We start from the raw sequence: 18604 nt of genomic DNA, 5'->3' as shown, positions 1-18604 counted from the left end.
TATATATATATATATATCTTGTTCACGCAAACATATGAAGATGGTCAATGATTTTTTTATTAGTTAAATGATATATTAATTTTTCAATTTACTAAGGTTCAATCATAAAGTTGCGGTATCTCAATAATATTACCTTATAAACGATATTTGTTGTATATTTTTCTTGTCACCTATGTAAATGTGTCTGCACATGTATTTCATGTTATATTGTTCAGTAGTCATATGAACATGTGAAAAGAACGACTATATTTTATTTTTTAGAACTATTTTTTTGTATATTGTTTAGTATGTTAATAGTTATAACATAATAAATGATGGTCTTGTTGTTGACTATCATATGGACTTCTCAATTGATTGTGTAAATAAATATGAGCTAGTTATCTAGTTAATTGAGAAATTTATATATTATTTTACTGAAATTTTTTTAAGTGGAATTAAAAATTATATTCTATCTATGAAACCTAAGTCCACCTAGTGGCGCCACTACATTCAGGATTCCTTTTCAATTTATTTTATTTCAAAAACTAGCCTTCTCCTTTTATGAAAAGTGGTGACTTTTATGAAAAATTGTGACTTTTATGAAGAGTTGTAACTTTTATAAAAAGTTATACTTTCCGACGGGTTGTAACTTTTCCAAAGCATCAAAACTTTCCGTAAAGTTGTGACATTTATGAAAAGTTAGGACTTTTATGAACAATTGCGACTTTTATGAAAGGTTTTGACCTTTTCGAAGAGTTGTAACATTATCAAATAGTTATAACAATTCTGGTAATACACAAAAATCATTTGTTCACTCTACCCTTTGTTTTCTTTAAATAGTGGGCTTTCCTCTCCTACCTTTTAAGTTTTACTTAGGTGGTAATTTTTATTCAATGAACCTTTAAATTTTTATATTTGAACCTCTATATATTTTAACTTTAATTTTCCATGATCATTTGTTGGCTGCAAATTTTGTTTGACAGTAACTTATGATTTGAGAATTGTGAAACTTAATCAAAATTGCAGATTCTTTGATTCCTCAAAATTTTGTTGATTCGTCTTCTTCTACTAATGATTCTCTCTAATTTGCTACCAATCTTTACCAGCATCTCGCACTTATGACGGTAAAATTTTGTGGCATGCTAAATTAGGACATCTGCCTTTGTAAAACGACGAGTATCTACTAGACAACCTTCACTTGTATCATATGTCTTATGGAAAGACAGGCTAGTATAACTTTCTAGGGAAATACTAATATTACCAACAAAATTTTTGAACTACTACAAATTTACCTATGGGGATCATACCACATACCCACTTATGATGATTACAATTATTTTTTGATAGTGATGGATTACCATAGTTGATCGACTTGGACTCAGTACATCATATGCAAAAGTAACACACTACATGTTATGGAAGCCTTCATATCTCTAAAAGAAGACCAATTTCAAATGAAAGATCAAACATCAACAAAATGTCTTGAAAACAATAGATGTACTTCTTTTCCAATCAAAATTGCCTATGAGATATTGGATGCCTTTGTTTTCCTACAATTTTGAATGTCCACAAAGCCAAATCTGAATCAATTGCAACACCTCACATGTTGTTGGATACCTTTTAAATACATAAGGCTACAAGGTACCACATCAAGCTAATAAGAGAGCTCCTATATTTAGATATGTTCTTTTTTCACGAAGCTATTTTTCCTTGTTATTGCTCCTGCTGGTTCCAGTATCAATTGTGTCTTCAAATTACTTTCTTTTTTTTATCATTTGGATAAATTGTTTTATATGTGTGATACAACAAGCACATTTGTTAATGAAGAATTGTTGGAAAGAAACTGTTGAACAAGGCCACAAACTTACATAGAGAAATCTGTCGTTCATATTCTTATTCATTGTACTAATACATGTATTTATATAACAAAGAATAAACCTAGAAATCTATTTTAGGTAGAATACGTATAAAACAAAGCAAATAAATATTACTAAAATAAAATTTTCTAGAATTGCAGTCTCTTGTCGTCAATAGTCCCCCTCAAAATGGTGCATATATATCTATCATGCCCAACTTGTCAATTTCTTTATGAAATATTTTTCATGGTACTGCCTTTGTAAGGACATCTGTGAGTTGGTTTATAGACTTTACATTTGGAAACTGGATGATCTTCTGATCAAGTTTTTCTCTAATGAAATGATGATCCACTTCAACGTGTTTACTGCGATCATGTTGCACTGGATTTTGTGCTATTTTAATTGCAAATTTATAATCACAAAACAACTTCATAGTTCCAACACTTCCAACACCAAGATCACGCAGAACTCTTTGGATCCATAATAATTCACATAAACCATGTGTCATACCTTTAAATTTTGCTTCTGCACTTGATCAAGAAACAACTTTTAGTTTCTTACTTATCTAGGTAACAAGATTACCATTAACAAATGTGAAGTAACCTGAAGTCGATCTCCTAGTTGAGTATGTGTACCTTAAGTATTTGGTGGTTCTTTCTTTGTGTACATCAGGCCTTCTCCAGGAGCATTTTTCAAATACCTTAGGATCCTACAGAATGCATTCATGTGTTCTATACTTGGAGCTTGTATAAATTGGCTCTCCATACTTATGCATATGCAATATGAGGTCTAGTATGAGTTAGATAGATCAAATTTACCAGTAATCGCTAAGTTTGTCTGTTAATTGTTTCCTCGAAGAAATTCCAAGTTGTTTGTTCATCTCCATCAGTGTTTCAGCTGGTTTGCAATCAAGCATCAAGTTTCTGTCAATAAATCAAATACATACTTTCTCTAGGAAGAGAGATTCCCTTTCTCGACCTTGACACTTCAATACCTAGGAAATATCTCAGTTGTCCTAAGTCTTTCATTTCCAATTTGGTTGCTAAGTATTGTTTTAGTTTCTACATTTCTTTGGGGTCATCACCAGTTAATACCATATCATCTACATATACAATCAATGTTGTTATTTTTTCCCACGTTTGTTTAATAAAGAACGTATCGTTAGAGATACTTTGCAAGTAACCAACAAACTTCATCTCTGAAGCTAACCTCCCAAACCAAGCTCTAGGCGACTGTTTTAGCGCGTAAAGTGATTTTTTCAGTTTACAAATTTTGTCTTTATGCATTGTTCCTTGCTTAATTCCTGGAGAAAACTCCATATGTACTTCTTCCTCCAATTCACCATGTAGAAAGGAATTTTTTACATAAAACTCTCGTAAAGGCCAATCTCTCTTGAGCTTGGCTACTAGTGCAAAAGTTTCTTGGTAATCAACTCCATACTTTTGAGCATAACCCTTTGCAACTATCCTTGCCTTGTATCTATCAATGCCACCATCTACATTAAGTTTTATAGTATATACCATCTACAACCAATGTCTTTATTTCTCTTGGCAGTGAAACTAACTCCCATGTCGAGTTTCTTTGTAATGCTTCCATCTCTTTTTACATTGCCTTGGTCAATTTAGGATCTGTTAATGCATCTTGCACACTGCTAGGAATAGATACTTTGGATAATTGATTAACAGTTAGAGCATATGAATCTGATAATCTATGACTTGAGATATAGTTACAAATTTGATATTTGGGTTTGGTTCTAAGATCATGTTCATATTATTTTCTAGTGATGGCAATTGAGAAGGATTACTGAGAATTACCTCAGGTGGAACATCTTCTTGAACATTCTGTGAGGACTCTTCAGTTTATGGTTTTAATATGGGGTCTTCTACGACATCTTCATCATGCATCGATACTTCAATCCTCTCATATATATTTGGAAAGGCTGAAGAGTCGATAGGATGATTCGAGGAAATATCTTTAATTACATGTGTATTCTTACTCAATCTACCCTTGAAGTTCTTCCAAGTGTAAGAAATCACTTTGGTCTATTGGAATTCCAGTATCTTGCTTCTTTAGCTCAACTGATTCAGTCACATTCTATTTATAAAGAGTTGAACTGGAAACTCCCCCTCCATAATAGGTTCTGTTCTAATGAAAGGAGGCATATAATATAACGTATAACTTCTTATTCTGAGGATCATTACATCGATACCCTTTCTGGGAGTCTGAATACCCAACAAACACAAATCTTTTTTCACAGGGATCCAATTTACCTATTGAGACTTTTGGAATATGGACATAGATTTTACATCCAAAAACACGAGGTTCAAGGTTCGGTAGATGGTCTATCGTGCAAAATGTCTTTAACTTTTGTTGAGGGTTTTGAAAGTCAATAACCCAGGAAGGGGCTCGATTGATAAGATAAATAGCAGACTTTAATGCTTCCCCCGAATAAAAGTGAGGCATGTTCGTACCAAAAAGAGAGGCACGAACTACGTCCAAAATTTGTCTATTCTTTTTTTCTGCTAAACAATTTTGTTGTAGTGTATATGTTCATGAAGAATCATGTCGTATCCCCAACTAACTAAGATATTCTCCAAATTAACCATCAATAAACTCCCTAGCATTGTCAGACTTCCAAATTCAAATTGTCCTTTGGCATTGAGTATGCACCATATTGTAAAATTCCTTAAATGCTATAAATGCATCACTTTTCTTGTAATGTAAAGACACCTATGTCATTCTAGTGCATTCATCCATAAAAGTGATAAAATATCGAGCTTTTGAAATAGAGGGGATCCTTGTTGGACCCCAAATCAGAATGTATAATAATAAAAGGTTCTGAACATTTATTCAAACTTTGAAAATAAGGAATTCGATGGTTTTTTTCTAGTTCACAAATATTACATTGGAAATCTGAAACATCTAAATTTGAAAATAAACTTAGTCTAAGTGTCTTAAGATAACCTAAAGAGATGTGTCCTAGTCTCCTATGCCATAGCCATATTTTATCTTTAGCCTTTTCAACTCCACTTGTATGACAAGCCTGCCCAAAATTATGCTCTGTATTCTCTGCCAACTCCAGATAGTATAGCTCGCCCCGTTTAACAGTATAACCAAGAGTCTTCCGGGTCCAAATGTCCTGAAAGATACAAAATAAGGGCCAAAATGTAACAGTACAATTAAGAGATGAAGTAATTTGGCTTACACACAACAAATTGTTTTGGAGGGACGGCACCACCAAAACAGTTTCAATAGGCAAAGTATTAGACAACTTAATATAACCCTTCCATGTTATATTACATGTATTTCCATTAGACGTAGAAATAAAATTGTTACGAGGATGGATGAATATTTTGTAACTTATTAGAATCTCTAGTCATATGATCGGATGCTCCTATGTCAATTATCCATGAATTTTCCTTTGAAGTAACAGAATTAACATCAAGTTACCGGGTTAATTCACATTGGTCGTAGGTTGTGATTATTCTCCTAGTATTGCTATTGTTGCTCTGCCAGTCAGGTTCTTTCGTGGTTTTTTTGAAAAATCCCACCATTCTGGATATACAATAATCTCAAAGAAGTGTTGTTTCGTGTTCCCTTTTTCACCACAATTATTGCAAACAAAGTTATTTGTTTTTCCAGATGATGAAATACTTTGACTCTTTTGTATATCACATTGAATCACCATGGCTGAACTTTTAGGGACTTGTCTAGAAATTCCCATGATTAGTGTTTGTTCTGCTTCTCTACTTACATACGCATAACAAATTTCCAAATCAAATTTGGATCTTTTCGCAAAATCTCACCACGAACTTGATCAAATGCCAAATCAAGTCCACCTAGAAATATTTGAACTCGAAGCATAGCAACCACAAAATATAATTGTACAATCCCTTCCACTGATCTCTCTTGTGAAGCTGTCCAATGGTCAATTTCCTGAAAATTGCAATGAGTTCGTTAGAATAGGTAGACAAAGGTCGAATATTTTGCTTGGTTGTGAAAGATTGTTGATTCAGTTCAAATAAGCGAGTCTCAATGGATCCATCATATAATGTTTTTGAAGTAGCTTCCCATATCTCTTGAGTGATTGCCAAGCGAATAAATCTTTGCTTCAGATGAGGGATTATTGAGTCAATAAGAGAACTCCAACTTTGTGAATTTTGGTGATCCATGTGCCATACGTTGGATCAGTTGGTGATGGTTTGGTCAATTTTCCAATAAATTATAATTCCTTTCACCAAGAACTATTCTAGTGGGAAAAGCAGAATTTTTCTATTGGACAATGATTTTCGATGCAAGGTTATTCGATTAGGTTACGAAAGTGGATGGAACAACATGATTCAAGTCTGATACCATGTTGAACAAGATCACAGACTTACATACAGAAAATGTATTTTAGGTTGAATAAACGTAAAAAAAAGCAGCTAATAAATATAATTAAAATAGAACTTCCTAGAATTGCAGTCTCTTGTCGTCAATAGAAACAAATTTTATGAAGTTACTACTAGCCAAGTAACCACAATATTGATGAAAATACATTGGATTCAAATGCCCATCCACAATCATCTAACCATTTACCGTCACTTGAACCTATGAAGACAACTAAGATACTTCATACTACCTAGAAAGAATACAACTACACTTTACTAACTTTCTTTCCCTACATCTAACTCCCCTGATCCACAACATTCCATAACTTTATTCATATTTAATCATGACCATGTTTGTTTACTGTTGCGTCTAGGAGTACACACAAGTGTATATGGTCACTCAAGTAGAACAAAAAAATTTCGAGTCAAATTATCGAACCCAAAGGACTTCATAGTTTTGATCGTCATCAAATAATGTTCAAGGATCATAAAAGTGCTTACAAAAATGAAAGTGTAAAAGAAAATCCCTAGAGATAGTCAGCAAAACCGCTCAAAGTGTATTCTCCCATTTTTCAAAAATTGAATGATAATAAAAATACACAGTTGAGCTATTTATAGTCTAAAATAAAACCATGTGGTGAAAATTTGGCGTCCAGTTCAGCATCGTGGACCTATTCTCTCGCTGCATATTGTGAACAAATTGATCCACTCTGCGATGCCTTATTGCGCACTCCACTATGACGATAAATCATTTTTCACGTGTTGGCTCCAGCTCCGCAACCCGGAGTTTCTCCCTCAAAATGTACTTTTTAAGCTTCTTGGTCATTCTCCATAAAAACATTGACTTGATGTATTCTCTAACATTTTGCATGGTGTCCTTTTTCTTTGTTTTTCATCCTAAAAAATCTATTCATACTGATTAGAGGAGACACAATCAATGGACTCTAAATTTCAGTTGAGATTATAAATTTTCAAGCTTGGGTATATGTATGGGATAGATTGGTTATTAGGTGCATAAGTACACCTAAGATCATTTACCACTTGTCTATCGATAGGGAACATTTATTGAAGAACATATTATAAGAGTGTGACCTGATTCTTGTGAAGAAGCAATCTTGTATCCTTCTCGACTAATGGCACTGACACAAAAATTTGAAGCCTTAGTACACAAGTATATGACCTAAGGAAAAAAATGTTATTGGATATAAGTGGGTGTACAAAATTTTCCAGCAATCATCTTGTCATCTCTGAAGTACCCTTGTTTAAGAATCTCCCATGCTTGTTTGGAGGTTTTCGCGGTTTATATGTGACGGAAAATATCATCATGAAGAGCGTGTTTGATCATGAAAAGAGCTTTCGAATCTGTTTTTCATTGTTCTCTCTGTTGGTTTGCATTCTCTTCCAAAATTCCAGTCTCAACTACATCCCACAGTTCTTGAGCCTTGAAAAGAGTCTTCATCTTAAGACTCCAAAACTGATAATTCTACCCTTTGAAAATTGGAATCATGGGATGAGAAAATGTTGTTGTAGCGTTCCCTGCCATGGAAGTTTTTTGTCTTCTTCAAAAAAAAATCTCATAATTTCACTCTTTTTTTTTTACTTTGTCAATCCCTGCTTAAGGAAATAATAAATTCTAACCTGGATTCAACCTCTGATACCACAATTGTTGACACATGAGGTAAGCAAAGATAATACAAGTAGAAAAAAGCAAAGAAAAACTTGAGTACTTCTTATATCTCAGAAAACTAGTGTACAAGATTATAAATAACACTTGAAAAACAACAAACTAAGAGAGAAACTAGGAAGCTATACCACGACCTGCTTATTGACTAACTCCAACTAATTTAGGACTCCTAATGCTAATAAACTGAATACATAAAAGTTTCCTAAAAAATACTATTAGTAACTTAGTGACTTTTGAATCAGTCAAATAGCACATGGTCACTAAAGTTGTACATAGACTTTTTCTAGTTGAATTATCCAACCCAAATTAAAGTATTTCAAATCAACAAACACTAACTTTATTGTAAATAAAATAAATTATGCGACGGACTATTTAAAATTGGTTGTATCGACTAAATTAAACAGCATCAAATATTAATTACTACAATTAAAACAGATACAAACAAGGTTATAGCATACACCAATTTGAAATATAATAACAACTTATCCTGGCAATCGACAGGTTAACCTCATTATTGATTCACAAAGTTGATTTTACGATCATGATCTCCTCGTCTCTAATCGCCTACCAGCATTAATAATCTAACTACATCGTGCAGTGGGAATAGACATGAACCAATAGTGGAGTATTAAGCTATCATCTTACCTATTAATCGAACGAGGCAATAGGTATAATCCTATGCTATAAAAGAAATACTCTAAGGTTTACCCTAGAATGAACACGCTTCTCACATTCTTTGGTCTAGCCCTCTATTCGCCTATCCTAGTACCTAAGTATGACTCATCTCCTAAAGAAAAACACTCATTCATCATAACCAACACTGAGTCCTTCAGCTCCATCAACAAAGGATCAAGATGCTGACCCTCGTTGACTTCAACTACTAAGGATGATTCAGAAATAGGATGAACTTAAACAGCCCCACTAGTTGAGTCAACTAACTGCACACCCAGTCTGTCTAGTCTGTCTATATCTTTCACTAACTCCTTCTTCTCATCCTCAACTTGGTTTTACTTCCTATGTTCATCCTACTCAAAGCATCAACTACAACATTAGCCTTACATGGATTGTGGACATTCATGTCATAGTCCTTTAACAGCTACAACCATTTTCGCTAACGTAGATTTAACTCCCTCTGTGTAAACACGTATTGGAGACTCATGTGGTATGTAAAAACATCCACATGTACTCCATACAGGTAGTGCCTCCACAGCTTCAGTGCAAACACCACTGCTGCCAACTCTAAGTCATGAGTTGGATAGTTCTTCTCATGCACCTTGAGTTGTCTGGACGCATAGGCTATCACCTTACCACCCTGCATAAGAACACAACCCAAACCAACCCTAGAGGCATCACAATATACAGTGCAATTCACACCACACTTTGGCAAGGTAAGCACCGAGGTTGAAGTGAGTCTATCCTTGATATCTTGGAAGCTCTTTTCACAAGACCCCGCCTAATGAGACTTGACTTTCTTATTTGTCAAGGCGGTGAGTGGGGCGTCAATGGAAGAAAAATACTCCACAAACCTGCGATAGTAACCAGCTAATCCCAAGAAGCTACGGATATCGGTGGGAGTAAGAAGTTTTTGGCAGTTCTTAACAGCTTCAGTCTTCCTGGGATCTACCTCCACACCTTTATCAGACACTACATGACCTAGGAAGGTCACTGATCTGATCCAGAATTCACATTTGCTTAATTTGGCATACAGCTGGTGTTGTCTAAGTACCTGCAAGGTTAGTATCAAGTGTTGTTCATGCTCTTCCTTGGTCTTAGGATAGATGAGAATGTCATCAATGATTACTATGATGAAGGAGTCAAGGTATTCATCGACAACTTTGTTCATGAGGTCCATAAATACAGCAGGTGCATTAGTGAGAACAAATCACATCACTAGGAACTCATAGTGACCATAACGGGTACGAAAGGCTGTCTTTGGGATATCTTCATCCCTAACTCTAAGCTTATGGTACCCTGAACAAAGATCAATCTTCGAGAAGAAACTAGACCCTTGGAGTTGGTCAAAAAAATCATCTATTCTGGGGAGTGGATACATATTCTTGATAGTGACCTTGTTGAGCTGTCAATAATTTATACACATTCTAAGGGTTCCATATTTCTTTTTTAGAAACAACACTAGAGCGCCCCAAGGGGATATGCTCGGCTGAATGGAACCGTTTTCAATGAGATCTTTTAACTGCAGCTTCAACTCTTTGAGTTTAGCTGGAGCCATTCCATAAGGAGGAATTGAAATTGGTTTAGTACTAAGTCGATACAAAAGTCAATCTCTCTAGGGGGAGGAACTCCAGGAAAATCATTAGGAAATACATCTTGAAACTCACTCACTACTTGGACTCACTCCATTCCAAGAATAACATCAAGATCATGCATAGGTAATCCAACCGAGTCTGCACACATAGTCTTACCGCATACAAATATTGGGCAACCCTTGTATACCGTATTAGTCCTTACCTTTTTTTCCTAAAGGTGTACTAACCACTATTGGATAATGCAAAACTTCAGGCAATATTTCAAAAGTTAGAGCAAGCAAAAGAGTTACAAAGGAAAGCGTAGAACCTGGATCAAGTAAAGCGTAAACAGAAGTTGAGAATACTTGCAGCGTACTCGTGACCACATCAGCGGACTTCTCCTGCTCCTCCCTGCCCTTTAGGTTATTGAACATGTTCCTCTTAGGAGGCTTGGCTGCTGTTGTACCCTGTGGGTAAGGCCTAGGTTGAGAATTACCTCCAGCCTAACCCCTGTTCTGTGGGTAGTCCCTGTGTGTCGACTCTTACCACATCCGAAACAGAATTAGTGCCCTGTCTGCACTCTCCGTTGTGAGCATGGCCACACATAGCACAGTCTTTTTTAGGACTCTGCATATCACCTCCATTACCCTTCTTGGCCTCGGGTCTACCTATTCTAGGTGCTGCACTCCTCTGGAAGTTAGAGTTCCCAGAACTCTTTTGCCCATTTTTGAACCTGTGTTGTTCACGAATACTGAAGTTGTTCTTTCTTTCCTCCATTGGAGGACATACTTGATCAGAAGTCTTAGGCCTCCTAGCATCACAAGCGCCCCTCTTCTTCTGGTTGTCCGCTACCTGCTGGACATGCACCATCAGCCTGGAGAGGTCCATGTTATCATGGATCATCACAGACCGACACTCCTCCTCCAGATCTCCGATGATCCCTGTGAGGAACCTGCTCATCTCATCCTTGTTGTTAGACACTAGGGAAGTGGCATATCTTGACAGCTTAACGAACTTCAGGGAATACTCCCCGACTTTCATCGATCCTTGTTTCAGGTTGATAAATTCCTCAACCTTGGCTTCTCTTATCTCCCTGGGGAAGAATATATCTAGAAAAGTTGTCTTAAACAGCCCCCAAGTGACCGGAACTCCGCCCAACGCTCGGCTATCTTGCCACATCTTTCACCAAGTCTGTGCAACATCCTTGAGATCATAGGAAGCCAGCTCAGCCTTCTTAGTATTTGTGGCCTCCATGGCCACGAAAATCTTGTGGACCTCATCCACAAACTTTTGGGGATCCTCTGAAATTTTGGAACCCGTAAAGATAGGAGGATTCATCCTCGTGAAGTCTCGCAGCCTATCATCCATGCTACGCACTGGTAGGCTCTCCCTCTCAACATTCTGCAGGTTGACCTGGGCAGTCATGGTCTGGGCCTTCATGGTGATGCCCTGAGCCATCTGAGCCAGAGCGGTCCGCAACTCAGCATCAGTCAACCCAGCTGGGTTAACTGGCCTAGCCACTCCTTCAGCTGCAGCCTAGGGTGGAACCTGATTGTCCCCAGTAGCTGCTCCTCCTCTCCTCTGACCAATGTTTCTTTAGGAATTCATTCTTTGAAAACAACAAGAGTTAATTTTAGACACACTCATGACACCAAGTAATCATACATTAGCAAAGGCACGATAAGATTAGAAGAAGGGAAATTTTCCTACGCATCATGCAGTCACTAATTAAGGATAGTGGTGCACTTCACTACCATGACTTAGAAACTAATCAATGTGGTTGATGTGAACTTATAATTCTCAGAATTTAATCTAGGGCTCCGTTACAAACTTTTTCATGACGGAAATCTAGACCCTAGACGAGACTGGGTCGTTGACCTCTCAAAGATCGCAGACAGCCCTACATACGTCATCTTTACTTCATCTAGGTTAATTTTTGTGGAAAATTTGAACTTTTTGTTATTTAACATTCGTATAAGACATTCTACTTAAACTCATAAATGTTCAAAATCAACCATCTAACATTAAGATCATCATATGAAAAACATAGTTCAAAGCTGCATTAAATGTGCAGTTTTCAAAATGGGTACGAATACAAGATCTGAACTGAAGTGGGAAATGAAACACTAGTGGAACATGCTCCACTAGCTAAGGCCTACACCTATGCTAGATAATAACACTAGACAGCCTCAAAAGCATGAGGGCCTACCAAGTCCGAATGAAAGCTCCACGTCCGCATAGCTGTAACGTTGTACCATACAATCTAACGTCCACCTATGCCTGCACCTAAAAATAGATAATTGTATTGAATTAGTACACACTTGTACTAAAAATGGGTATATGCAATCACACACCAAGGACATGTGAGTAAGAATAGCTCTTTTCTAACAATATGATTTATCGAAAGTCAAGTCAGTGGACTTACAAAATTTGGATCTGGAAAGTCAATGGACCTATCAAATTTGGATTAGGAAAGTCATGCCATAAGTCTAACATGCATCATCAAATTTATCATTTTGCAAACAACATATAACATATTTCACATATCATATCACGTAGTTCATATAATCCTTTATATGCCATGAGACCTTGGAATCATGGACTTGACATTAGGACTTGCCAAAATGAGGGCTCAACATATGGGACCTCAACTAAGTAGCCTTCTTTAGCAAACACAGAGTCTGCTTCATTCATTCATACGTACTTCATTTTTCATTCTTTCATTTACTAGTGTAATCACCAGTCATACCTAGGATTTAGTTTAAGACTCTCATCGGGTTTTCTCTACAATGACAAAGAATAACCTAGTGTCATTACTTAAGTCTAGCTCACCTCTTGATTATCATATCCTTACACCTTTTGTATCATTCATTTCATTATGTGCATCGTTTCAGGCTGACCTTTTTCATTCTTTGGGAACTTTAATTTTAACCGACATAGATCATGTGAGCATCATGAAATCCACTGTCTCCCCCACACCAAAAAGAGGTGGAATCACCGACAAAAGTTACCTAAAACATGCTACCGTATATGGAAATTGAACCTGCTAGATCCCTATATTAGCAGTATAGGTTTGAAGACTAGGAGATATAAGGAGACCCATACCCGACATGCGGGGAAGTCTCATCTCATGAGAGTTATGTGAACCTCCGTCCTTCCCGAAAGAAGGCATCACCGCTCATAGCTAGCCTATCGTTGCTCTGTATAAAGTTCCATTACATTCAACTCATACATCATGGAGGTTGGCTTCTAGAATGAGGACATCATAGCTCATTAGATGATTTCTCATCTCATCATTAGCATTAAGTATGCATTAACTTCAATACTTTCATTAGAGTGTTCATAGAGACTTTTCTCTTCATTAACTTTACACTCTCATAAGTGAGTACGTTTTGGTAACATTTACTTAGACTCATTTAAGATTGCTCTCATCTTTCACATTATCCTCTTATCATTTTGTCACCATATTCATTAACTTTAGCACATTTTCTCTTCGTAATTAGTCACCCCTTTACATGAATATTCATTTCATCATATGCCAATGCACTTGGCCATTTAGTGTGTTTCACACTCTTACTTAACCCCTTCTAGGTTTTACATCATTTCATCACATACATCTTAGGTTCACTTACTTTTAAACTTATGCTAGACTTATGAGTCAACACACATAGTTTGTCTAAGTGATTCATGTTTACCGAAGATTTTGTGGTACAAGACTTATGCATCTTGTAGATATGCCAAGATATTGATTTTGATCTTTAGAGGCAGCATTCTTTAAATATTTGTTTACGTATGACTTATGTGTCAATACAGAATTGAGCAAGGGAACCCGATTTCGAATCCCTTGAACAACTTTTAATCTTAATTGAAACTTGATAATTGCATATTTTAGATTTGGGAGACCCTAGTTCGATTCCCATTAAGCCCATAACATTTTTTTCTTTTTCTCCTCCCCTTTTTCGTTTTAAGGCAAGGAGCTTGTGGGTTCAATCCCCCACAAGCTCATTATTCTTCTTTTAATTTATCTTTTAACTTTCTCACCTATCCAAGAGGTTGTGGATTCAATCCCCACTCTCCAACTTTATTTTCTCCTTTATTTTTCTCCTAACTCTCTCATTCATTCAAGAGGTTGTGGGTTCAATCCCCACTCTCCACATTTTATTTTCTTATTTATTTTTCTCCTAACTCTATCATCCATTCAAGAGGTTGTGGGTTCGAATCCCCACAACTTCACCTTGTTTTAATTTGCATTTTCTCCTTACCTTCTCATTCTTCCAAGAGGTGGTGGGTTCGAATCCCACTCCTCTCATTATTTTATTATTTTAAATTTTCTCTTTACTCTCTTGCTTTGCCGAGAGCTCTCGGTTTGAATCTCACACCTCTCTTTGTTTTTCCAGCTTTCATGTAGAGAGGTCTTGAGTTCAATTCGCACTGACCTCACATGTTTTAAATTTATTTTAAACTTCTCAAACCTCAAGTATTCGTGATGAAACTCCATCACCTATTGCTGGAAATTTGACTATATTTTCTAGCCTTGATTTACAACAGTCATACATTCGTTTTGTGGTATTTTCACAATTTATTTAACGCGTTTTAAAGTGTAGATTCATTGTTGTTTTATCTTACATATTTCCACTTAAGATCAGCCACCTTACACTTCATTTAAACATAACAAATTACACATCTTATGCACCTTAAATCCAATCATTAAACATGCCATTTTAATGCTTCAAAACGGAGAACAACAAACATTTTACACATTGCACCACATCATTTTCGGTTGACATCACTGAACATTTTACACCTAGACCCTCCACAATATTAATTAAATAACTAATTAAATGTAACGACCAGTTTAGTCGTTTTGAGCAGCAGATTTTTATTCTGGAAAAAACTGGCTGAGTCGACGGATCCCACGACGGACCGTCATGGGCACGACGGACCGTCGAGGGGGTCTCGTTCCAAAAAACTTAGAATTCTGAAATTTGGGTACTGAAATCGACTCTCTGAACTTCGCGACGAAATGGCAGGACGGACCGTCACAGGCGTGACGGGCCGTCACAGACCCTTAAGTGAAAGTTAGTCTCTGAACTCCGTGACGGAAGCAGCAGGATGGACCGTCGCAGGCACGACGGGCCGTCACAGGCTGCGTAAACCCTGATTGGGTTGGATTTCTGTTAAATATTTTAAGGGGCGTTTTGGACTATTCCTGCTTATAATTATAAAGTTAGTGGTTTAATATTAATAATTCAATTACGTGGGGGTTAAAGGAGATAACCTTGAGTTAATTAGTGGGTTACTTTGTCATCTTTTATACTTAATTATATGTTAATTAGGGTAAAAGAAAAAGGGTTTGAATAAGAAAAATAGAAAGAACAAGAGAGGGAGAACGATCGAGAGAAGAGGGAAACGAAGAGGATAGCAAAGATTTTGAGGATTTGCTTGCTTGATAACGAAATCTTCGGTGGAGGTAGGTTATGGGTTATGCTATTCGTAGTAAACTCTTAATAGCGAATGATATGTGTTGGATAGTATTGTAAAGTCTTCTATATGCTTAATTGTGTGCTTGCATGATGTGATTATGTAATTGTAATGAATTAGCATGATGAGGCTATTGAATCTTAAATCCCAAATTTACTTTGTTAATGATGATGCCTTGGTATAAAAGAAGGCTTGATGAACTAAAGAATGAGAATGATGAGGCCTTGGTATAAAAGAAGGCTTGATGAATTAAAGTAATGAGATTAGAGGATTGGGTGTCACGTTCCGACACCGGGATAGTAATAGAGGATCGGGTGTCACATTTCGACACCAGGATAGTATGTGGATCGGGTGCCACGTTCCGGTACTAGGATATTATATGGATCGGAGTGTCACGTTCCGACACCAGGATAGTATATGGATCGGGTGCCACGTTCCGGTACCAGGATAGTATATGGATCGGAGTGTCACGTTCCGACACCAGGATAGTAGTAGTGGAGCGGAGTGTCACCTACCGACACAAGAGGAATAAAGATAATGAAATCTTGAATTATAATAATATACTAAATCTTAAAGAACTAATTCCCAAATGAGTATGATGGGGAGGCGTGAGTCCTCATTGATGTGCTTGGTGTTGTGACCAAGGGTTATGGTAATTGTAAATGCCGCAGGTTAAGAATATTAGTTGATTTTATTTTATTATCTGATATATACTGTTTTCTATTTTGAGTTGGCCGATGATACCTACTGAGTACTTGTGTTTTGTACTGACCCCTACTTGTATGTTTCTTTCTTTTAATTTGTGGAGTGCAGCAAACGTACCGTCATCTTCAACTCAACCGCAACTCTAGCCAGTCTTCATTACATCGGATTTCAGGGTGAGCTAATGCTTCTAGCTTGGACTGGATCTTCCTTTTCATGTCTTGATGCCTCGAAATTCCGGCATGGACTAGCTTTTACTTATTTTAGCTTTCTTAGATACTCTTAGTTTTAGTAATTTGAGGATAGATGTTCTTGTGATGATGACTTCCAGATTTTGGGGAATAATAGATGTTGAGTTTTTAGAAGTTATTGAATTGATTTTCATTAATGAGTTTAAGTCTTCCGCATTGTATTTTGTTCATTATGTTTGAAATGTTTGGGTTAGATTGGTTGGTTCTCTCACATAGTAGGATAAGTGTGGGTGCCACTCGCGGCTCGGTTTTGGGTCGTGACAAACTTAGGATAAGAGCATTAGGTTCGTTGGTCTCATCACACAAGAACGAGTCTAGTAGAGTCTTAAGGAGCGGTAGGGGGACGCCTTTACTTTTCTTTGAGAGGCTATAAGACTTTAGGAAAATTTCATTCTTTCTTCTTTCTTTCGTGCTATTACTTGGATCCAATTGGTAACTAGGTGAGACAAATTGGTATCTGACCATCTTCACTCTATTTCGCAGATGGTTAGAACTAGAGCAACGACTGCGCCAACACCAACACCGACAAGGCAAGATGCATCTGAGCCAGCCACTGGGGCTGTAGCTCGAAGAGGAGTAGTGGCAAGAGGCCGTGGGAGAGGTCGTGGGAGGACGTCCTCTAGAGGAAGAGGACAAGCACCTGGCCCATCTAGTACTAGGGCGGTGACTCCTCCACCGACTGAGGAAGTAGTGAGAGAGGGTGAGGAAGGGGAAAGTGAGCAAGTGCAGAATAAGGAATTACCACCCCAACCTACCCCAGAGATGATCAATCAGGTTCTTGCTTATCTTAGCGGGTTATCTGATCAGGGCCAGACACCTCCAGTGTTTTCTGCACCAGCACCTCAGGTTCCGGAGGTACAACATGCAGCTACTGTGGCTCCCCACATGGATGCCTCATTGGAAATAGGCATTTTTCCTCGTCTGACTACAGGGCCTATAATGACAAGTGATCAGCATGAACTTTTCAGTAAGTTCTTGAAATTGAAACCTCCAGTCTTCAAGGGTGCTGAATCTAAGGATGCCTACGATTTTCTGGTTGACTGTCATGAGCTACTACACAAGATGGATATAGTAGAACGATTTGGTGTTGAGTTTGTGACCTATCAGTTTCAAGGGAACGCCAAAATGTTGTGGCGGTCACATGTTGAGTGTCAACCAACATAGGCACCACCTATGACTTGGGCATCTTTCTCTAGCTTGTTTATGGAAAAGTATATACCCCGTACTTTGAGGGATAGGAGGAGAGATGAGTTTCTAAGCCTAGAGCAAGGCAGGATGTCGGTTACTGCTTATGAGGCTAGGTTTCGTGCACTATCCAGATATGCCACCCAGCTTTGTTTTAGTCCACAAGAGCGGATTCGCCGTTTTGTGAAGGAGTTGAGGTCAGAGTTGCGGATTACAGCCTTACAGGTAGCGGCTACAGCAAAATCCTTTCAGGAAGTGGTAGACTTCGTGATAGAGGTTGAGGGAGTGAATCCAGATGATTTCACCATGGCATCGACATCAAAAAGGTTTCGTAAGGGAGGTGAGTTTAATGGTTCTTACTCCAGAGGGTAAGGCTCAGGGGGTTATTCGGCCCGATCCATTCAGTCTTCACTACAGACTGTAGTTGGGGGTCCACCTCAGACCGGTCAACATTTCTCTGAGGTTGGAGGTTATTCCCAGACTTCGTCATTCTCACAGAGACCGATGCTTGAATCCAGAGAATGTTATGGATGTGGGGAGACAGGACACATTAAGAGGTATTGTCCAAAACAGAGTTACAGACCTCCCATAGTCAAAGGTAGAGGTGGTCATGGAAGAGGCCGTCATTCTGGAGGACATGGTGGTCGAGGTAATGGTGATCACCAAAACGGCCGGGCGATGGGCAAACTGGAGCCACTACAACACAACCTGGTAGGGGCAACGGAAAGACAGGCGATAGGGCCCATTGTTACGCTTTCCCCGGGCGGTCTGAAGCGGAGACATATGATGTTGTTATCACAGGTAATCTTTTGGTTTGTGATTGCATGGCTTCTGTATTATTTGATCCTGG

General features: G+C 37.7%; 1 pseudogene; it reads right to left on the bottom strand.

The window, feature by feature from the left end:
- LOC107003859 overlaps positions 1-18604 on the bottom strand; it is a 78386-nt pseudogene that overhangs the window by 36824 nt on the left and 22958 nt on the right.

This window comes from Solanum pennellii, chromosome 11, assembly GCF_001406875.1.
Source record: "Solanum pennellii chromosome 11, SPENNV200".
Classification (NCBI taxonomy): domain Eukaryota; kingdom Viridiplantae; phylum Streptophyta; class Magnoliopsida; order Solanales; family Solanaceae; genus Solanum; species Solanum pennellii.
The sequence above is the reverse complement of the archived record's forward strand: the minus strand, read 5'-3'. Positions and strand labels throughout refer to the sequence as shown.